This window comes from Dipteris shenzhenensis, chromosome 16, assembly GCF_047967505.1.
Source record: "Dipteris shenzhenensis isolate YYH24624 ecotype China chromosome 16, Dip_SZ_1.0, whole genome shotgun sequence".
NCBI lineage: Eukaryota > Viridiplantae > Streptophyta > Polypodiopsida > Gleicheniales > Dipteridaceae > Dipteris > Dipteris shenzhenensis.
Window position 1 is genome coordinate 42492468 of NC_141611.1, and position 23800 is coordinate 42516267.

A 23800-nucleotide genomic window follows, 5' to 3' on the forward strand; every position below is an offset into this window, starting at 1 on the left:
GTACATTTTTACAATCCCTACTAGCACGACTACGTGTGAAAAATGACGCACGTACTAACGAAATATGCATGTGGACTTATCTGTTAGAGATTAAACTTTGCACGGCTCTTAGGCTACAGTAGACATACATCCACACAAGATTTAGTGTCCAACTGATTTGGTATGCGCCATGTGGAAGGACAAATGCGTACATTTTTACAATTCCTACTAGCACGACTACGTATGAAAAATGGCACACGTACTAATGAAATACGCACGTGGAATTATCTGTCGGAGATGAAATTTCACACGGCTCTTAGGCTACCCTAGACGTACATCCATGCAAGATTTGGTCTTCAACTGATTTGGTTTGCGCCATGTGGAAGGTATAATGCGTACATTTTTACAATCCCACACGTACTAACGAAATATGCATGTGGACTTATCTGTTAAAGATTAAACTTTGCACGGCTCTTAGGCTACAATAGACGTACATCCATGCAAGATTTGGTGCCCAACTAATTTGGTATGTGCCACGTGGAAGGTATAATGCGTACATTTTTACAATCCCTACTAGCACGACTAAACCCTAAACCCTAAACCCTGAACCCTAAATCCTAAACCCTGTTGGGAATGAAACTTCACATGGATCTTAGGCTACCCTAGACATACATCCACACAAGATTTGGTCTCCAACTGATTTGGTATGCACCACGTGGAAGGTATAATGCCTACATTTTTACAATCCCTACTAGCACAACTAAACCCTAAACCCTAAACCCTAAATCCTAAACCCTGTTGGGGATGAAACTTCACATGGCTCTTAGGCTACCCTAGACGTACATCCACACAAGATTTAGTCTCCAACTGATTTGGTTTACGCCACGTGGAAGGTATAATGCGTAAATTTTTACAATCCCTACTAGCACGACTAAACCCTAAACCCTGAACCCTAAATCCTAAACCCTGTTGGGAATGAAACTTCACACAGTTCTTAGGCTACTGTAGACGTACATCCACGCAAGATTTGGTCTCCAACTAATTTGGTATGCACCACGTGGAAGGTATAATGCGTACATTTTTACAATCCCTACTAGCATGACTAAACCCTAACCCTAAACCTTGAACCCTAAATCCTAAACCCTGTTGGGGATGAAACTTCACACGGCTCTTAGGCTACCCTAGACATACATCCACACAAGATTTGGTCTCTAACTGATTTGGTATGCGCCACGTGGAAGGTATAATGTGTACATTTTTACAATCCCTACTAGCACGACTAAACCCTAAACCCTAAACCCTGAACCCTAAATCCTAAACCCTGTTGCAGATGAAACTTCACACGGCTCTTAGGCTACCCTAGACGTACATTCACGCAAGATTTAGTCTCCAACTGATTTGGTTTGCGCCACATAGAAGGTATAATGCGTACATTTTTACAATCCCTACTAGCACGACTAAACCCTAAACCTTGAACCCTAAATCCTAAACCCTGTTGGGGATGAAACTTCACATGGATCTTAGGCTACCCTAGACGTACATCCATGCAAGATTTGGTCTCCAACTGATTTGGTTTGTGCCACGTGGAAGGTATAATGCATACATTTTTGCAAGCACCTTTTCAATGCTTAATGTTTACAATTACGACACACGGCATTATTTTTAAAATACATTATGTATTAGATGTGTGAATTGAGATATTTGAAATTCAAAATCATACTCTTAATTTTAAATACGCACATGGGGATGAAACTTTGCATGGCTCTTAGGTTTAGTGTAATAATTGCAAGCATTGATATATATGAAATTCAATATGATATTCAAAATGATAAAATTGGAACTTGAACATCTTTTCAATGCTTAATGTTTACAATTACTTCACATGGCATTCTTTTTTAAATACCTTATGTATTAGATGTGTGAATTAAGATATTCAAAATTCAAAATCATACTCCTAATTTTAAATGTTTATGTTAGATTTGAACAAACTATAAACTGAGATAAACAAAGTGTGAAGAACATCATGAAAGTATGAAAATGCTCATACATCATAAAAGTAAGAACAATATCATGAAAGTACCAAAATGAATCTGTACATCATCATCATCATCATGCACAAGTGCATCCCTAAACAAGAAATGTGTGAAGCCTAAACAATCATCCTGAATCAAAATCTGATAACTCCACATATGATCCTCTAGTGGAACGCTGACATGGCTCCTGTATGACCCGTTGCCCAACTGTCAGCTGTGTGCCCTCAGGCAAAGCCGGATCAGATGGGCCAGCCTCATCACCTGCATGAGATGGGCGAGCCTCATCTTGATGAAGAGGAGGGCATGCTGCACGCACCACCGCTGCCATCTCTGCCTCCCTCGCCTCCTCTATGTATGCGTGTCTCAGCTCCCATAGCCGTGCATCTACGAATGCTCGTGCCTGAAATCCAGAGCGAGTAATCGTCTCTACATGTAGAAGACGCTGGTCTCGGACCCACCCAAGCTGTTGCTCCACCCACTACTACAATGATGTCTGCAGCTCTGCCTCTCGCTCAATACGGCGTGCCTCCTCTGCTCGTGCCTCGTCACTTGGCATGAAATCACCATATGAAAAGCATCGTGGAATGCACGCTGCAACCACCGATGTATCAGCATCCTCCTGCATCAGCAACGCTCTCTATGCCTCCTCCCTGTAGTGCTCTGTCAAGACTACGCGGGCGAATGGATCAATGGCCTGACGATGACCAGCATATAGATCATCCATGCCTAGTCCTCTGTATGTGGCCACATCAATGTCAGCAAAGTATACAGGGCACACTGATCGTGCCACCATGTGGCGGGTCATGCAATGGAGATGTGCGATGTGGCCGCACCCTAGTCCAAACCACCCTACGGTGTCAAACTCCTCGTGGCAAAGGACGCAAGTGGCAGTAGGAAGCCTGGCTATGACTGCTGCATCTATGGGTGTCCTAGTCGGCACATCTATAGGAGGAGCACAGTATAGGGCCATGCTGGGGTCGATCCTATGGTGAGATGGATCACGACTAATATGCCTCAATTGCAAAATATAGTGCTCCGCACGATGGTATGCTATGCGTATCCGAATCCCCTGCTCCTCCAAATCTGTCTCCAACAGTCGTACATGAGACTCCATATCCTGATGCAATAGATGTGCCTACAATGCAAACATGTCGCGTACATGGTGAGAATTAACCAAAAAACTTCAGTTCAAAACACGCTACAAAAAAATAAACTAACATAATTAAAATAACTAACCTCATCCCTAGACTCGGCCAACAATGCCTCCAACTCTGCAATCCATGCGTCTCGAGCCTCCAACTCGTGCTGAGGCGATGTAGATGTGGGAGGTGGTGTAGATGTGGGAGGCTCCATTGATGATCAAGGTGGGGGAGGTGGAATCGGAAGTGATCTCGATAGGGCAGAGACCATGTGCTGCAAGGATGATGCCACTGAATGAACATCCACCCTAATTTGTCCTCCAACAGCTCGCAATGCCGGTGCAGGGATGGTGTGCAACTCTGGTGCCTCATGTCGACGCCGAACACTTGCAGTCTGATGCTCCTGACGCCCCATCCTACCATGTCCCGCTCCTGATCCTAGACGGGTATTAAGGTAGTCTACCTGATGACCAAGCACAAACTCAGCGTATAGCTACATGGCAAATGACCTGGCTATCTGATAGTTGTGAGGCAATCGACCACCATTCGCAGCGAGATATCTTGGATAAATGTGTGCTGCTATGATGGGGTGCCTACAACGTAAAATATGCAAGGGGAGCCCTGATCGTGGTCGCATCGCCTCAGTGTGACCATCCCAAAACATATCCTCTAAGGCCGTCCTGTGATGTGACTCACGCTCAAACAACTATTGAATGGCTCTCCAATCCAAGTCATCACCAGTGATCTCTGCCTCAGCCTATGCCTGAAAGCTATCCACAACGTCCTCAACTGTGTCCAATCGACCCAGAGCCTCAATAACTGAATCTAGACTCGCAACCAAGTGAGGGGGTGCCCTAGCATCCTGCAGTGCCCTCATCTCAGCTCTCAGAATCTCTATCTACATACGAATAGTGGTGCTAGAACCTGTGCGCTGGCTAGTGCATGCACAAAAAAAACACATGGAAATTAATATTCTATTTGGGTAATGAAAATAATATTCTATTCAATATGACTTATAATCTATTTACGTAATGAAAACTATTTGTACGTACTCCTTGATGAGGTAGGATGTCGTTGGGATCATCCTATGCACCTACCGGTAGATGGGCCAAATGTGTGGCTCAATATTATGTTTATCAAACTCAATATTATTAAAAATTCTTAATTTTGATTAAAATTTTTTCAAACTCTAGTTATTGCATTTTTAAACTTAGATGTCTCAAATATTTTTTCCTTATATGTTTCCCTTTTTTTACTCTTTATCCAATATGAAACTTTTCCACATGTGGTGTAAGGACCACATTGTCCACTTATGGCCCCTATACTAAGGACAGATAGTGGAGAGGTTTGGTTAATAAGACCTTCTTTGAATGCTTTAGTGCCTTGGGTTTGCAATAGATATGGAGGAGATAGAAGGATACCTAATACATTACTTTGAACGATACACAAGCAAGGCGCATCTAGTATTTCTCGGACTACACATTAAAAAAGAGAGCGGGTTGACACTACAGACCTTTTAAAGCGAGAACTTTGAGAAAATAATTAGGCCTTTTCAATATTATCTATTTTGGTTGGGCAATCCACCTCAACTAGTGGCCATTCCTATAGATCATCACTTGGTTCCCATGCTTGGGGAGAGAGGAGACCTTTGGACAATCATAAATTATGTATGTGTTTTCGATGCACTGGTGCATTTAGAAGATCCAATTAGCCATACACTTATGCATCTAACCACTCTAGTGTTGGGGTCTTTGCCCATGTGGTGTGGTGTTTTAGGGATAATGCCCATGTGGTGTTTTATACAGCCTCCTTACTCTACCTAAATTATGAAACAACTCTTAACCAACTATATAATCTATAATATTCCACATAAAAGATGATTTTTTAAAAGATGGTTTTGAAGACTAAAATTTAAACGTTTTTTTATTTACATAAAAATAGCACCAATTTCAAAAATAACATAAAACCTACTTTAATCTCTCTTTTTCTTGTTCTTGTTTTCTTGTTTTCTTGTTTTTAATACATGATTTTCTTATTTTAACAAAATTCTTATTTTCTTGTTCTTGATACATGATTTCTAAAAACAAAATTTAAACGTTATATTAAATTCAAAACTTCAATAATTTGTAAACTTCAGTTATAAATTTTTTTAATAGATTATTTTAAAAAACAAATTATATACTTTTTGACATTTAAATAAAAACTTCACTAACTTAAACTCTTATTTTCTTTTTTTTTTAAGATCATTTTTAAAAATAAAATTTAAACGTTTTTTTATTTAAATATAAATAACACTAATAAAAAAATATCTTTAATCTCTTTTTTTTAAAAGATGATTTCAAAAAACAAAATATAAACATTTTCAGGCTTTAAATAAAAAATTACATAATTCCAAAAAAACTTTAAAATGCATTTCAAATTTAGAAATATTTTATAATTATAAACTAAAATTTAAACGTTTCTTTATTTAAATAAAAATAGCACTAATTTAAAAAATAACTTTAATCTCTTTTTTTTAAAAGATGATTTTAAAAACAAAATATTTACATTTTCACATTTTAAATAAAAAATTACGTAATTCCAAAAATAATTTAAAAAAACTTTAAAATGCATTTCAAATTTAGAAATATTTTATAATTATTCCTATAAATTAAGATTTAAACGTTTCTTTATTTCAATAAAAATAGATCTAATTTAAAAAAATACCTTTAATCTCTTTTTTTCCAAAGATGATTTTTAAAAACCTAATTTTTACATTTTCACATTTTAAATAAAAAATTAAAATGCATTTGAAATTTGAAATATTTTATAATTATTCCTATGAACTAAAATTTAAACGTTTTTTATTTAAATAAAAATAGCTATAATTTAAAAAATAACTTTAATCTCTTTTTTTTCAAAGATGATTTTAAAAAACAGAATTTTTACATTTTCACATTTTGAATAAAAAATGTCGTAATTCAAAAATTTTAAAAAAACTTTAAAATGCATTTCAAATTTAAAAATATTTTATAATTATTCCTGTGAACTAAATTTTAAATGTTTTTTTATTTAAATAAAAATAGCTCTAATTTAAAAAATGACTTTAATCTCTTTATTTTCAAAGATGATTTTAAAAAACAATAATTTTTACATTTTCACATTTTAAATTAAAAATGTCATAATTCAAAAATTTTAAAAAAATTTACAAATGCATTTGAAATTTAGAAATATTTTATAATTATTTCTATGAACGTTTTTTCATTTAATAAAAATAGCTCTAATTTTAAAAAACAAAAATTTTTCATTTTCACATTTCAAATAAAAAATATCGTAATTCAAAAATTTCAAAAAAACTTTAAAATGCATTTGAAATTTAGAAATTTTTTATAATTATTCCTATAAACTAAAATTTAAATAAATTTTAGCAAAAAAAAATTTGCTACATTAAAAAAACCCTACCTGGACTCTCCCGCTTCGTCCATCTCCGTCGCTGTCCATCGATCGCTCTCCGTCACCGGCGCAATTCCGTCGACATTCCGCAAATCTGAAATCGGTCGATGAGGAGGAGCTCGATTGAGGTATGCAGAATGAGGGGGGTCGCTCTCCTTTTATAAGAAAATTTAGGGTTTCCCTACCTCGATCGAGGTATTTCACATGCAACATACATATCGCTCCATCATACCTCAATCGAGGTATAGACATGCCACGATACCTCGATCGAGCTATTTTGACATGCCCATACATCTCGGTACATCTACCTCGATCGAGGTATAGACATGCCACGATACCTCGATCGAGGTATTGTGACATGCCCATACATCTCGGTATATCTACCTCGATCGAGGTATCGACATGCCACGATACCTCGATCGAGGTATGTCCGCAGCAGCATGCCACATGTCTCGATTGACGTATTCGACATGCAGCCAAGTCATCGGTCCAGCATACCTCGATCGAGGTATGTCAGCTGCCCTGTCAGATGGCACATACCTCGATCGAGGTATAGCTGGACATGCCACATTACCTCGATCGAGGTGTAGATGTGGCATGTATAGGTGGCTTGCCAGCAAACCTCGATCGAGGTATAGGCTCGGTCCGGTGAAAAAAGCCCAGCACCTCGATCGAGGTATTGGCTTGGCTCAGTTGTCCTCGTGTGTGATTTTCATTGGAACTAATACCTCGATCGAGGTATTGCAGACCGAAGCAAAACCTTTGTATTTTCACTCGAGCGGGTGTCACACTCACCTGAAAGTGGTCCGGAAGTGGACACCCTTAGCTTGCTACCACCCTGGTGAGGTAGATCACAATTTAGGGGGAAGTCCCAAGCAAGAGGGAAGTCTCATAGCAAATCCATGGCACGGAACATTGAGTGTTACCACTGTGGCAAGAAGGGCCATATGAAAAAGGATTGCTACAAGTTGAAGAGAGAGCAAAAGTATAAGAAAAAGAATGAAAATTGGGGTGCAAATCAGAAGGAAGAGAGTCCAAGGGAGGACAAAGGAAAAGTGAAGATCGAGAAGATCAATGCAATCACACATGATAGTGACAATGACATTCTCTTCATGTCTAGTTTATCTGCAGAGTTGCTTACCACTTCAGATGATGCATATTCCTAGGATTGGATTTTGGATTCTGGTGCTTCATTCCATGTTACTCCCCATAGGAAATGGTTCTCCACTTATGACTGTGGAAAGACAGGTTGTGTGCATCTTGGAAATTACTATGCATGTGACATAGTGGAAGTAGGTGACATAAAGTTTTCTTTTGGAAATGGGTTTGCATTTATTTTGAAAAATGTGAGACATGTGCCTAAGCTGACCAAGAGCCTCATTTCAACGGGTCAACTAGATGATGCTGGCTTTCACACCAACTTTGGTTTTGGAAGTTGGAAAATTCAGAAGGGCTCTATGCTTTTGGCCAGGGGTGCCAAGTGTGGAACTTTGTATCCCTTACATGTATCAGGGGTGTTTGATCATGTTGTTGCAATAACCAAGCAGCCAAGTACTTCTTTGTGGCATTGTAGGTTGGGGCACATGAGCTAGAATGGAATGAAACTCTTATGCCATTTGGGTTATGTACCGCATTTGAGTTTCTCTGATTTTGAATTTTGTGAGCACTGTCTCTATGGGAAGAAGACTAAATCGGCCCATAAAAGAAGGGGAAAGAAAGAGTTTGAAAAGCTTGATTTGGTGCATTCAAATGTATGTGGTATTGGCGGGAAAAGAAATCAAGACAAGAGGCTAGACACTAAGCATGACGATGCTCAAGGGCCATAGGGGAAAGGAGAACATGAGGGCAAAACATTATCATGGGAGGGGAAAAGGGATTAGAAGGGGAGGGAATGAAGAGGGAGACTATGGCACAAGGGGAAAGGGAGAGGGGGAAGAGATGGTGACATCAAGGGAAGAGGACCATGCTTTATTTGAAAGGAAGGATGAGAGGAAAATATCAAAGTATTAGCTAGGCGGCTTTACAAGAATGAGCATGTCTCATCAAGGAATAGCCCCCTCCTTTTATAGCCAAGAGGGGGGGTTTCTCCCAATAAATGGATCCTCCCACATGCACGGTGTGTGTGGAAAAGTCTCCCATGTGGGCTAGGCGATTACGGACTCTCAATTGTGTGCGACAACCCTTTGCCTCATTTTTCCACATAAATCAAGCCCCATATCTCAAGTCTATGATACTCCCTTCATCTCTTCCCAATTTTATAATATGTTCAAACCTCTAGGAGGACAAGTGGAGGGTTGGCACAAGGAATCTTGCCACCTCATCCTACTTTCCCCATTATTTAACTTGCTCTCTTGGACCTTCTATACCTCCCCCACATGGGCCTATCCCATATGGAGGGAATAACTCAATATAATATCCATCTCCACCTATTTTATATTACTTCTCCCATGGACTTTGAGCCATATCTCACTAAATGCAGCCTAGGTGGAGGGGTGGCACATGGAGGAGCCATGCCACCTTACATTTTATAATATTACTACCATGGATTGTGTACAACACACCTTATGGGTCCTCTTACGTGGAAGGGTGGCACATGGTCATGCCTTGCCACCTCAACCCTGGGCCCTATGCACACCATATTTTATTATACTATTGCCACACATACAAACACACTCATATTTATGCCTTTTTTCTTAGACAAATTTATCCATAATAGTTCCCCCCCACGTAGGGAATGCACAGCATTTCCATGCCTGGGTCCATCACACACAAAGAAGGGCTTGAGGTAACGCTTGTTGATCACCTTCTTGCCATATGGCTCATGTAGCTCTTGAACTTGTATAGACCCATTGCTACGTTCTTTGATGACTTTGTATGGACCGGCCCATAGTGGTAGAAACTTCTTATCCATTTGGTGGTCCAATCTATTATCAAAGCATAGCACAACATCCCCCTCAACAAAGTGTCTTTCCCATCCCTTGCGAATCTTAGCATCCAAGCGGGCTATTTGTGCAAGGCGTCGGGTTTCATCTAACTTCTCAACTTGTACCAATCTGGCCTCTACATGTTCATCTTCTGTCATTCTCTATTCTTGTGCCAATCTCAAGGCCAAAATCTCTATCTCTAGTGGTAAAACTGCCTCAGTACCATACACTAACTCAAAAGGAGTGTGACCTGTAGACGTTTTATGAGTGATGTTGTAAGCCCACATGGCTTCAGTGACCTTTTGATCCCACTAGCTCCTATTCCCTGCAGCCATTTTTCCCATGGTTTTACAAAGGAGGCCATTGGTCCTCTCCGTTTGACCCATGGATGCTAGATAATAGATGCTAGAAGTGCGATGATCAATACCCATGTGATCCATGCTTCATTTAAGAATGGACTCCCATGGTCACAGACTATTTCCATGGGTGTCCCAAACCTTGTACAGATATGTTCAAATATGAAATTTGAAATTGCCTTACCATTTGCAACAGGGAGGGCCATAGCTTCAGCCCACTTAGTGACATACTGAGTGGCTACCAAAAGATACTTCTTTTTGTAGGCAGTCATGGGCAAGGGCCTGACAAAATCTATTCCCCACTTCTGAAACGGATGGATGGACATCACTGGGTTATGTTGCCCAGGATGCAAATCCTTCCTACCAAAGAATTGGCATGGTTCACAGGTTTTGCAATACAAAGTGACATCCTTGAACAAGGTTGGCCAATAGTATCCAGCATGTAAAATCTTCTTGGCTGTATAGTCACTGGCATAGTGGCCTCCACAAAATCCATCATGATAATGCTTCAATACCTTAGGCACTTCATCTACATCAATGGCCCGTCTTAGTACCCCATCCAACCTTGATGGTACAACACCCCATCAAAGAGGGTGTAGCGCCTACTATCTCTGTGGATCTTCTTTTTCTCATAGCTAGTACTTTCTGGAGGAAAGGAGAAAGCAATTAGAAACCTATAGATACCAACATACCATGGATCCCCAACTTCTATGGCCACTACAAGGGTTACATCAAGGCACTCCTCTAAATCAATCAAAGCATTCTTCAAGTTGGAACAACCCCCTTTTACAATTTTGAAAGAAAAATCATATTCTTGTAAAACTTGCAACCATTTGGCCAACCGGCCCATGGGATTTGGTGATCGAAGAACCTGCTTTGCAAGACCATTGCTATAGATTATGATGGACTTTCCAGCCACATAATGCTTGAATTTCTCAATGCAAAACACCAAAGACAAGGCATGCTTGTCAGCCTCTGAAAAGCATTGCTCAGTGTCGAGCAATTGTCGAGAAGCAAATTGAACGGGATACATGAACCGATCCTCCCCCTGCTAGAGAAGAATACCTGCCAAAGTGTGCTCACCAAACCCAGGATTGATATAGAAAGTCTTTGACCAATCTGGATTGCATAGAATGGGTTCTGAAGCCAGAGCATTCTTGATTTGTGCAAACCCATGATCACAATCCTCATCCCAAGAGAAATCAACCCCATCTTTTAATAGCATAGTCATGGGTCGTGTCAAAGTAGCATATTAATCAATGAAGCGGCAATAGTATCCTGCTAGATTGACAAATTAGCATACCTGACGTTTGGTTGTTGGTGGGGAGAGCTTGAGGATGGCTTCTACCTTCTCGGGGTCAGGCTTGATGCCCTCAGATGAGACAATATTTCCCAGTAACCTCCCTTGAGTGGCTCCAATGGTGCATTTCTCAGGGTTGAGACTGCCATTCGCATCATTGACCCTTTAGAAGGCCAACCTAACCTTCATGACGTGCTCCTTTCGTGACGAGAATATACAGAAATCATCTAAAAACACCTCCAGGGGATCCCCCAAATAAGGAGCAAACACCATCTGCATAAATCTTTGAAAGGTAGCAGGAGAATTGGTGAGGCCAAATGGCATTACTTTGAATACAAATGTCCCCAAAGGTCTGGCAAATGTGGTTTTAAGCACATCCTCCTCAGCAATCTTGATTTGATAAAACCCGGTTTTACCATCACAGAAAGTATACATCTCATGACCACTTACCTTCAACACTTATTTCATTAATTTTGGACTTGTCAATGTACAAATTCATTTTTACATATACTTTTGGACTAGTTTTCAGATAAAATTTAAGAAAAACCCAATCTTCAAAGCACATATAAAAACATAAAAACAAGCATTTTTTTATATATTTTTTAAGGACATGAAACTAAAATTATAAAATTTAACGCAGCCTACATAAGTTACATGAAAAAATAAGATTCGGTTGTTGTAAACTCTCTTAATATTTAATGGTGTTAATAAACACCTTCAAAAGTTAAGCCTGAGATTTTCAAGACTACATAAAATACATGAAAAAATAAGATTCGGTTGTTGTAAACTCTCTTAATATTTAATGGTGTTAATAAACACCTTCAAAAGTTAAGCCTGAGATTTTCAAGACTACAGCCATTCAATTTCTTGAATTTTCTATTTTCAAGTCCTTAGCCTAAATTCAACCCATTCAAGAGCTGAGCTCATCTCTTCCTCATCGATGTAGTTAAAATTATAGAAGAGAAGTAAGGATTGATGAATTTTCTCCTGCATAACACTTTGTTTGTTTCGAATGGCTTGCGCTTCCTCGGGGGAAAATCTTCCATAACAAGCCACACGCGAAGATACCTCACTTTGAAAGTCTATCAACTCTCTCCTATATGACTGCAATTTATCTATTTCAGTAGTAGCCATACTTATTTTTCTTTCCTCTTCCTTCTCTAAGCCCTTCTGACAAGCAAATTCATCCTTCTCGTACTGGGTTAATGGAGCTGGATTTTGCTTTCTCTCCTCTCTCTTTCCTTGGTTCTCGGCAATCCATTCTTTGAGGCTGCTAATGGCTTGCTCGACAGAATCGATTACCTTAAAAAGATCCATAATGGCTGCAAGATGAAAGGAGTATGCTTGAGAAGAGGAGGTAAGGTTGCGGGCAAGATGGAAGTAGCAAGCTTGAGGAGAGGAGTAAGGTAAGAAGAGTAAAGTGGAAGAAGTGTGGAGAGGAGTAAGGTAAGAAGAGTAAAGTGGAAGAAGTTTTTGCTGCGGGTGAGATATAGAAGACGAACGAGGTGAGGAAGGTAACGAGAGTGAGGAAAGATATAGAAGACAAACGAGGTGAGGAAGGTAACGAGAGTGAGGAAGGTAACTAGAGGAGGTAAGGCAAGATGAAAGGAGTATGGTTGAGAAGAGGAGGCAAGGCTGCGGGCAAGATGGAAGGAGCAAGCTTGAGGAGAGGAAGGAGCAAGCTTGAGGAGAGGAGTAAGGTAAGAAGAGCAAAGTGGAAGAAGTGTCTGCGCTGCGGGTGAGATATAGAAGATGAACGACTACTAGGGAATTTATAGAACTACAGATGCAAGACCGTAATGCGAGATGACTAGATGCAAGATCGTAATGCGAGACATTATAAAATAAAATGATGGGATGCAAGACCGTAATGGGAGACATTTGAGACATATAAGATAGTGATAGTACATTGAAATCTATAAAGTAAAATGATGGAACACAAGAATGATATAATTAATAGAATCTCATCATGAGATATTCTTTTAATATAATATAAGTTAGACTTGCTGTACATAATAAATGATAGATTTTGAGTACATTGAAATCTATAAAATAAAGTGATGGAACATAAGAATGATATAATTATTAGATTCTCATCATAAGATATTTATTGTACATAATAAATTAGACTTTCAAAAAAGTAAAACGTAATGTATTGTAATGAATAAATATCATAAAATATCCTAATGTATTGCAACATTTAACATAAGTTTTAAAAACACTATCATTAATCAATACAAACAAGATAAAAATCTTCAAGGACTCATGTCTCTTTCTACATGTTTTACAACTGAATAGAGTCTGATGAGTCCTCTTGAGGCTGTGATTCTCTAAGAGTACATTGAGTCTCTACTTGTGTGGATGGTGTACATTGAGATTCTACTTCTAGTGCAATCGGGATAGACTTAATCTCTTCCTCCTTTACAAGATGTGATGTTGTAGATGCACATTGAGTCTCCACTTCTTGTGTAGGAAGAATGCATTGAGTCTCTAATTCAAGTGTAGACTGTAATGCTTCTACTTGAGGCTGTGATACAGAAGGAGACTGAATTGTCTCTTCTTTTTCTTTGGCTCCCTCAGGTTCTTCATTGAGTCCATCATGTTGTTTCCCAATGATAGCAGTTAGATAGTGAACAGTCTTAGCCACAAAATCTTGTAGCTCGAGCTTGGTATATGCTTCTATGGAGACATGTTCAAAAATTTCATTGAGATACAACATGAAGTTGTAGGCAATTCTCCACCCACTACTAAACATGTCTTTTTGCTCCACTGCGAGGCATGTCTGGAAATTTGGTTGGTCTTGATGCTCCCTGATTTTCATAATCGTAGAAACTAACTTGTTTGCAGACCTGTCCATCATGACATATGACAAAGTGAATTTGTGTAGTAAATAGTAAGATGCATGTTCATAATGATATGATAAAAGAACACTTACTTGAACACCCCGTGAAAGCCTGTAATTGAGTTGACAAACCAACAATGGTTGTCATCAAGGTCCCATACTATCAGGCTCCAATGTGAACTACATCACCAATAAAGAGCGATAAGATTTATCACAATATTAAGTATTAATTGACACAATATTATAAATAAGAGAGTAAAAGAAAGATTGAGACCATACTTACTTCTCATAGTATGGCATAAAGACAAGTAGTATGCCATCCAAGTCTAAAGGTTGTAGAATTGAACAAACATCATCTACTATCTTCTTGGTATCACTAAGTATAGCTGAAAGAAGAGAATCGAGCATACAGACGCGATTCTGTACTGATCTAGGAAAATGAGATATAATCGTACTGCAGCAATAAATAAACAAATGTTAGAAGCAGATTGAATCAAATGATTGAAGTATCAAGTCAAGAGATGTTCATATCAAACCTGAGGATGGCCATCATGACTTTGTCATTAGCCTCTTTCAAAGGGTCGGAGAGGATTGTAACTTCCTCGCTACCAAAAGTCAAAACACGAGGTTGCTTGCTAATGATGACCTTAACCTCAGAAGAGCTCCCCATTTCGTCCAATATAGCGGTTACATCAAGACAACTTATGGGCGCAGCAACCAATGTTTCCTCTGGATGCTCCACCACGTTATCAATAAATGCCTTAATGATAGATGACATAAATGCATATAGATGCAAGTCTGTATATGTGGACAATGAGGTTTCACTGCCTCTCAAATTAAAAATTTGAGCAAGGAGCAAAAAGCAGTTATATCCAACTCTCCACCCACAACTGTGGTCATCATTCTGCTTCGCTGCAGGGCATGTTACATACTCTATTTGATCTTCCAAGTCACCCTCCATTTGCATAAGTGCATCTATAGCACTTACCAACTTTCGAGCAGATCTACACATCAAAATAGAAAACATAAATGAATGTGCGCATTGCATAGGATGCATCTCATTGACATAATTATGACACAAGTAGGTTATACTTACTCTGACACACTGCCATGGATAGATGCTATTGAATTGACAAAGAAGCATTGCTTGGCTAAGATGTCCACAATTACCAAGCTCCAATGCAAGCTGCATTATCAATTAAGAATAATTATTATTTGATATAATCCTCCACAATGTAAGAGATAAGCTAGGTAGGGATTGATACTCACTCCTCGTGATATGCGGTAAAGATAACTCGTGCCGCAGTCAAATCAATAGGTTGCAACCACTTAAAAACGTCATCTATGGTCTTCTGCTTATTGCTAAGTACACTAGAAACAAGAGGATCGACAATATATGCACATCTTTGTATATATAGCGGAAGCTGTTGTAAAACCATACTGCAATAAAAAGAAAAGAATATTAATTCATTTGATCCAATGGAAATACAAAAGCATAAAGTCAGTAAAAAGTTTGTGGCAAACTTGAGGATGGCTATTATAACCTTGTCATTGACCTCTTTCTTGAAGTTTATGAGGATTGAAATGTCCTCTTCATCGAATATAAAAGTAAGAGGTTGTTCTCGAACTTGAAACCTAACTTGAAATGACTTCTCCATTTGCTGCAATGTATGATTATTTTCTAGAGTCATCCGATGGATAGCCAGAGCAGCTTTGCTTTCTTGAGATGAGCTTTCTATATTCTCTGCTCCAACTATGTCCTCCTCATCCTCCTCCTCTCCCTTCTCCTATAAAAGGATAAAATAATTATGAGATTCAAAATTTTAAATTAATTATAAATTTAAAAAGACCTTTAAATGAATAAAGAAAATTAAACATAAGTCTTCATACCTCTACATATCTTCGTGGTCTTTTTATGTAACCTTCAGAGGCAAGGTCAGTGTCATATCCATCTTCTTCTGCTTCCTTGCTATTGCTGGTGTCCTCACTATTATATCCAAAGCTTTGATCATTTTCATCATCTTTCTTGCTCTCATCATACATGATCTGCTCTATGTCATCCTCTTCATGTGAGATCGGACCTTTCTTATCAAACTTTATTGTGAGAGAAGCCACGGTATCAAGGTATTCCAAGCAAGCAGGGCTCTCAATAATATTTACATTGTGTCCTTTTCTGATAAGAGCTTCAAACAGATGTCCCATTCGGCACAATGTGACTTTCCATCCAGACGGTAGCAAAAATTCCATCATACTAATTAAAAGATCAGCACTTTTTGCTGGCCTTTCATAGTGATTTGCGTTGCGATGGAGGGGACTTGGAGCTTCATGCTCTTCTAGCAGTAGTTGCAATCTCTTTGCATTCCCTCTTATATTGTTTTGTAAGGAGTGATCATTGTAAGGGCTCTTCATGCACAAGAAAAAGGTTTCTAGACTCTGTATCTTGAGACCGCATTCTCTCTTGTCCCTTTTTCTTGAGTATATCCCATTGTAAATCTTGAGCTCATTGCCATATTGTTTTTCTAGGGTAGCAGACATTTGTTCCTTGTGATCTTTATTAGCAAATATGACTATATTACATTGTCCCACTCTACCAATGGTGGTATGTAATATTCTGTCAAGGAGTGGATGGATGTCATCCAGTGATATTTCATAGACAAAGAAAAGCTGAGGTCTCTCCCAAGCAATGTCGTCGGACAAAAAATCACTCAATGAAACTCCCTTGCACTCAACACTCTTTCCAGACTCTGAAATGATTTCATGTATGAAATAAAAGCCCTTGTTCAAAGTTTTTTCTTTTCTGAGAGTGTGGTTATTGATGACTTTTTGTGCATATGCATACACATTTTCCGGAATGTCACTTCTCATAGAGGGAGTAATTTCAGATCCATCATCTTCTACCTTCACCCATTTATGCACCCAAGCCTTCTGTTTAGCTGACGGTAAAGCTGATGCCATCTGCCTCACAATGTTATGATCAATTTTACATTGGCTAATTGGAATATTTTTTTCTCCCAATAAATATTCAATTGCACTCTTTACTGCATCACGCTTGACCTGTTGGATGATGTTATCTTCCATGCAATGATCTTTATCCTTTTTGCCAAAAAACCATTCTTTGGACATTAATTTCTCTGTAGCAAGACTTGCGTATTTGTCTGGTAGGTTTCTTAAAGGCCTCCACATCCGAGCTGTCATCTCTTTTTTCTCAATCTTCTTTGCCTTCTCTTTAATCAATGATGGAGCCTCATATGTAACATCTCCTTTCTCACATGCAAGACACATGTCTTTGATCTGATGAAAAACTTCATCACTATGGAAAAGTATGCTTGTGTAGTCTTGATACCTATCCCTTACTGTCTTGAAGCTTGTAATCACCTCTGCTCTTTCCTGCTTTCCCCTTGGTACAATGGCACTCAAGCATGTGTAGAAGTCAACAAGATTATCCGCTTCCACTTTAGTTGCAGTTCTTTTGAGAGTGGTCAAAGGAGAATTAAAAGTTTTCCATATGGTCCTAGCTTTGAGCAACATCTCTGAAGTGGAGGTGATTTTTCATAGTGCATAAATGTCATGATTAAGTCTTTCCGACTCAATCAAATATTTTTTCTCATTCTTGAAGATACAGATGCATGCAGAATAGTAGTGAAATTGAGGCACACTCGCGAAGGTTTGATAAGTAATTTCTCCTTTCTTGTATGCATCTCTAGAGCGCTCATTACAAGCATAGGCATAGTGCTGACCATCTATTGCCTCAAATGTACAATGAGCTAAGAAATTTCTCTTGGCATCCCTTATATGTCGTTCTGGATCATTCACTGAACTCTGTCCTTCTTGAAGTGAGGGAACTTGTTTTCCGAGGAACTTAGTGAATTGCATCTCAAAATCTATAGGCTGAGAGAAATTGATGGATTGACTATAATCTCCCATGACTGGCCAAAATGTTCTTCGATGGAGTACCAAATTAGAAACAACTGGTTTTTTTCCATCAATCAAAGCCTGAAAAATCTTTTCAGCATAGGTTGTATCTAAGGTCCTGCTGTTGGTGAAGACACTTGCTTTGACCACTGTTGAAGCATGTATAACTTGAGTCTTCTGGCCCCATATATATCCTGGATCCTCATCTGTCACAGCCTCATTCAAGCGAAGATTTAGGTTCTTCATTGATAACATTTCTGCTTCTAGATCTGACTCCATTTCAAGACCCTCCGCATCCTCTTCATGTTCTTCCTCTTCTCTTCTTTGCCCTTTCTTTGTATATGAACGACCTCTTTTTCCAGTTATAGGACTTGGAACTATAGCTCGTGAAGTACTTGCCTTTTGCATTTGACGTCGAGGTTTATTTTTTAGGGGCTCAATGTGAACTGCTTTAGATCGCCCTACTTCTTCTTCTATTGCCTCAACTTCAGGTATACTTAAGGGCTTCACTTGTTCTGTTATTCCATCAACTTCATGAGTTACACCATCTAAGTGAGTAATACCATGAACAAGAGATGTGTGTGCATGTCCTGTGTTATCTGATGCATGTCGTGTCTCACTCAATTCAATTTCTGTCTGAGATGCATGTGCATGTCCGGTCTCCACCAATTCAATTCCTGTCTCAGATGTAGATCCCTTGTAAGCATCCACGTGTACAAGACCCTCATCCATTGCTACAATGTGTTCTGTCTCATCCACTCCACTTCCTCTCTCATTTGTATTACCATGAACCAGGTCTACATGGCGTGTCTCATCACTTCCTTTCTCATGTGTGGATTCTTGCACCTTAGGTCCCTCCAATGAAGTTGAACCTTGTTGGATGACACCCTGAAAGTATTCAAGGATAATCTTTGACTGCATTTTTCTTGCTTCCTCAATGGGAAATTCCTCCCACACATGTTGAAGGATCTCCAATGCAGGAACCAATTCAGGAAATCTAGGTGCTTTTGGCGGCGGCATCACAAAGTGCATTGCATCTTTCTTAGAAAGAAGAAACGATCTGTTGCTCATTCTTGACTTTGTGTAAATCATCATTGTACTGCTGTCTTTTTCAATTTTTATTCCTACTAAGGTGCCCCCTTGAATCAAATTGCTCTTTGAGAAAGATACATTTGATGCGCACTCATCTTTCTCCAACTCTCTCTTTGTCATCACTAGAATGAGATTTCCTTTACTTAAGACCAAGAACCATGCTTTCTTTGTTGTGTCAACAACTGTCCAGTTTGTGAAGTCCTTTGGGGCATAAATTCTTCCATTGTATTTTAGTGTCATACCATTGACAAATGCTGTAGCCTCAAGATCCATCCTGTATTCAAGCACAACACAAATTTTAAGTACTTTGACAAACTACAATTACTTTGAAAAATCAAAAGTACAATGAGTCCCATTAATACACCTCAAGTTTTTATTCTTCCCAATCATATAAGTATCAATTTCATGCTTTGGGAATAGCCTAAAAGGCTTTACAAGGCTTAGAGCATAAATGCTTTGGGAATAGCCTAAAAGGCTTTACAAGGCTTAGAGCATAAATGTGAAAAAAAATAAGGATTTACAATGATCTCTGAATACAAATTTGAAGTCTGTCATATATAAGTGCAAAATGCTCTGTCAACTCCCGCAACTGATATAAGTGTAAAATGCTCTGTCAACTTCCACAACTGTAATCTGTCATGTCCACTGATACAACTTTCAATCATCTTGAAAGTTTAAAAACCTTAATCGTTGCTTAAATGGTAGGGTTGTTGTGACTGTGAAACCGAATGTGAACGAATGGACTGACTCCGATTAGGAACTAGTCGGGAAATTTTGAGCATGGCTTTGATTGGTTTTTTTGGAGTTCTCTCCTCTAAGGACAAACTAATCTATGCTAATCTAGACTACACCAACCGTCGAAGCGAAGAAAAGCAAGAAATAATTTCTTTTCCATTGTTCTTTTTAATATCCTTAGGTTGCGAATTAAAAGCAAAAAATAATCTATTTTCCATTATTCTTTTTAATACACTAAGGTTGTGAGTTTAAAAAAGATAAAATTTATATTTTATCTTTTTTAAACTCACACCCCTTTCTCTCTCTCTCTCCCCCCCTTCTCTCCCCCCCCTTCTCTCTCGCTGCCGCCCCCATCCTCCCACCCCACCTTCCCCATTCTCACTCCCACGCCCACGTCCATTCTTTCACCTTCCCCATTCCCACTCCCTCTCCCACTCCCATCCTCCCACCCCTTTCTCTCTCTCTCCCCCCCCATTCTCTCTCGCTACTGTGGCAGCGGCCCCCCCCCTTCTCTCTCTCTCCCTTCCCCTTCTCATTTTAAAAAAGATAAAATTTATATTTTCAAAAACTAATTTACTTACAACTCATAAGAATTGAACATTCACATTAATAAGAAGTTAAAATCTTAATAAATTTGAATTTAAATAATAAAAACTATAAAGTAGTTTAACTTAAAGTTTATGAAAAAATAACGTAAAATAAAGAAAACAAGACTTAAAATTAAAAATTTAATATTTGCCTACATTCACATTAATAAGAAGTTAAAATCTTAATAAATTTGAATTTAAATAATAAAAACTATAAAGTAGTTTAACTTAAAGTTTATGAAAAAATAACGTAAAATAAAGAAAACAAGACTTAAAATTAAAATTTTAATATTTACCTAGAAGAATATATTAATTCTCCCTAAAAAGAAATAAATTAAAGTAATAATAACGAATGTAAGTTAAACTACTTTTAAAATTTTAATTTAAAATGTAATAAAATTAAAATTATACTTTTTATATTCCAAAACAAAATGCATTATAGTCTAAATTAAACTAGTAAATTAAAAATGAAATCGAAACTCATTTTAAATTCAAAAACAAAGAAAAATTTAAAATTCAAGTTTCTACAAGTTTTGCTTTTAGCATACATTTGTCTTTTCACATCCACGCGTTTGTCTTTTGAAACACAAGGTTGTCTTTTATCACAATTTTCACATCCACGCGTTTGTCTTTTGAAACACAAGGTTGTCTTTTATCACAATTTTCAAGTTTTCACACGTTTATCTTTTCAAACACAAGGATTCATAGTTTAAAAAAAGGCGGGAAATTTGAAATTCTAGTTTCCACACATTTCTCTTTTCAAACACCAAGGTTTATAGTTTTGTTTGTTTAAGTTTCGACGAAATCACACACCAATCTCCTCTAATATGCCTCATTGATCGTAGCTCCCAAATTCTTCCATCAAAACATCTCTCCTTTATCTCTTCTTGATCGTCGCCCACTCATTTTTTCTCCTCATTGGTAAGATTTTTTATCTCGATCGTACTTTCTCTTGTGCCCTTCCTCTCTAAATTTTCATCAAACACCAAGGTTTATAGTTTTGTTTGTTTAAGTTTCGACTAAATCACATACCAATCTCCTCTCATATGCCTCATTGATCGTAGCTCCTTTATCTTGTCTCGATCGTCGCCCACTCATTTCTCCTCTTCATTGGTAAGATTTTCTATCTCGATCGTACTTTCTCGTGTCCTCCCTCTCTAAATTTTCATCTCTCTCACTCTTCTCTCTCTCTCTTTCCTCTCCGCTCTAGTCTACGTTTCCTCTCATCTTAGTCTACTCTCTCCCCTCCTCTTCATTTCCCCTCTCTCTCTCTCTCCCTTTCTCCTCACCTTTTCCCTCTCTCTCACTTGCGCTCCCCACTCTCTCTCTCACTTGCCGCGACCTCCCCCCCCCTCCCCTCTTTCTCTCTCTCTCCCCCCTCTCTCTCTCTCTCTCTCCCCCCTCCCTCTCTTTCGCTGCCGCGGCAGCGGCCCCCCCCTCCTCTCTCTCTCTCTTCTCCCCCTCTCTCTCGCTCTCGCATCTCCCCCCTTCTCTCTCTCCCCCCCTCCTCTCTCGCTGCCGCGGCAACGGCCCCCCCTCTCTCTCTCCCCTCCCCTCCCCTCCCTCTCCCCCCCTCTCTCTCGCTGCCCCCCCTTATCTCTCTCCCCCTCTCCTCTCTCGCTGCCGCGGCAGCGGCTCCCCCTCTCTCTTCCCTCTCCCCACCCCTTCCCTCTCCCCCCCTCCCCCTCTCTCGTTGTCGTGGCAGCGGCTCCCCCCTCTCTCTCTCCCCCCCCTCCCCTCCCTCTCCCCCCTCTCTCTCTCTCCCTCCCCTCTCTCTCGCTGCCCCCCCTTCTCTCTCTCCCCCCCTCCCTCTCTCGCTGTCGTGGCAGTGGCCGCGGCCCCCCCCCTTCTCTCTCTCTCTCCCCCTCCCCTCTCTCTCGCTGCCCTCGCCCCCCCCTTCCCTCTCCCCCCCCTCCCCCTCTCTCGCTGCCGCGGCAGCGGCCGCGGCCCCCCCCTTCTCTCTCTCCCCCTCCTTTCTCTCTCGCTGCCCTCGCCCCCCCCTTCCCTCTCCCCCCCTCCCCCTCTCTCGCTGCCGCGGCAGCGGCCCCCCCCGCCCTCTCTCTTTCCCCCTCCCCTCCCCTCCCTCTCCCCCCTCTCTCTTGCCGCCCCCCCTTCTCTCTCTTCCCCCCCTCCCTCTCTCGCTGCCGCGGCAGCGGCAGCGGCCCCCCCTCTCTCTCTCTCTCCCTCCCCTCTCTCTCGTTGCCCCCCCCCCCCTTCCCTCTCCCCCCCTTCCCCCTCTCTCGCTGCCGTGGCAGCGGCAGCGGCCCCCCCTTCTCTCTCTCCCCCTCCCCTCTCTCTCGCTGCCCCCACCCCCCCTTCCCTCTCCCCCCCTCCCCCTCTCTCGCTGCCGCGGCAGCAGCAGCGGCCCCCCCTTCTCTCTCTCCCCCTCCCCTCTCTCTCGCTGCCCCCGCCCCCCCTTCCCTCTCCCCCCCTCCCCCTCTCTCGCTGCCGCGGCAGCGGCCGTGGCCCCCCCTTCTCTCTCTCCCCCTCCCCTCCCCTCCCTTTCCCCCCTCTCTCTCGCCGCCCACCCTTCTCTCTCCCCCCCCTCCCTCTCTCGCTGCCGCGATAGCGGCAACGGCCCCCCCCCTCTCTCTCTCTCTCTCCCCCCCCTTCCCTCTCGCTACCACCGCCCCCCCCTTCCCTCTCCCCCCCCTCCCCCTCTCTCGCTGCCGCTGTCGTAGCAGCGGCCCCCTCCCCTCCCTCTCCCCCCTCCCCTCCCCTCCCTCTCCCCCCTCTCTCTCCCTGCCCCCCCTCCCTCTCTCGCCGCCCCCTTGCCCCCGCCCCCCCCTTCCCTCTCCCCCCCCTGCCCCTATCTCACTGCCGCGGCAGCGGCAGCGGCCCCCTTCCCTCCCTCTCCCCCCTCCCCTCCCCTCCCTCTCCCCCCTCTCTCTCCTCGCCCCCCCTCCCTCTCTCGCCGCCCCCCCTCACTCTCCCCTCCCCTCTCCCTCCCCTCCCTCCCCCCCTCTGTGCTGCCGCGGCAGCGGCCTCCCCCTCCCCTCTCTCTCTCCCCCCCTCGCGGCGTCCCTCCTCTCTCCCCTCTCTTCCCCCCTCCCCCTTCTCTCCCCCCTCCCTTTCTCTCCCCTCTCTTTCCCCCCCCTTCTCTCCTCTCTCTCCCTCTCTCTTTCTCTCTCTCTTTTGCTGCCGAGGCAGCAAGACTCTCTCTCTTCTTTTCTCTCTCTAAAAATCTTTCCTTCACTTTTCTCTTTCTATAATAAAATTTCAAAGAATACAAATTTTAAAAAAAGTACCTGGAAAAAAGTTGAAATCGATGCTTGTGCTTGCTTTTGCTCTTCCTCCTCTTTTTGCTTCTCCTCTTGCTCTTCCTTGTTGAAATGAGAGAAACAATGAGAGAAGGAGAGTATATATAAGAAAAACTAGGGTTTTAAGTGCTTCTCTCTCATTGGTCCTTCTATAACATTATCTCCTCTCCCATTGGCCTCTCTATTAAATTATCTTCTCTCTCTCTCCC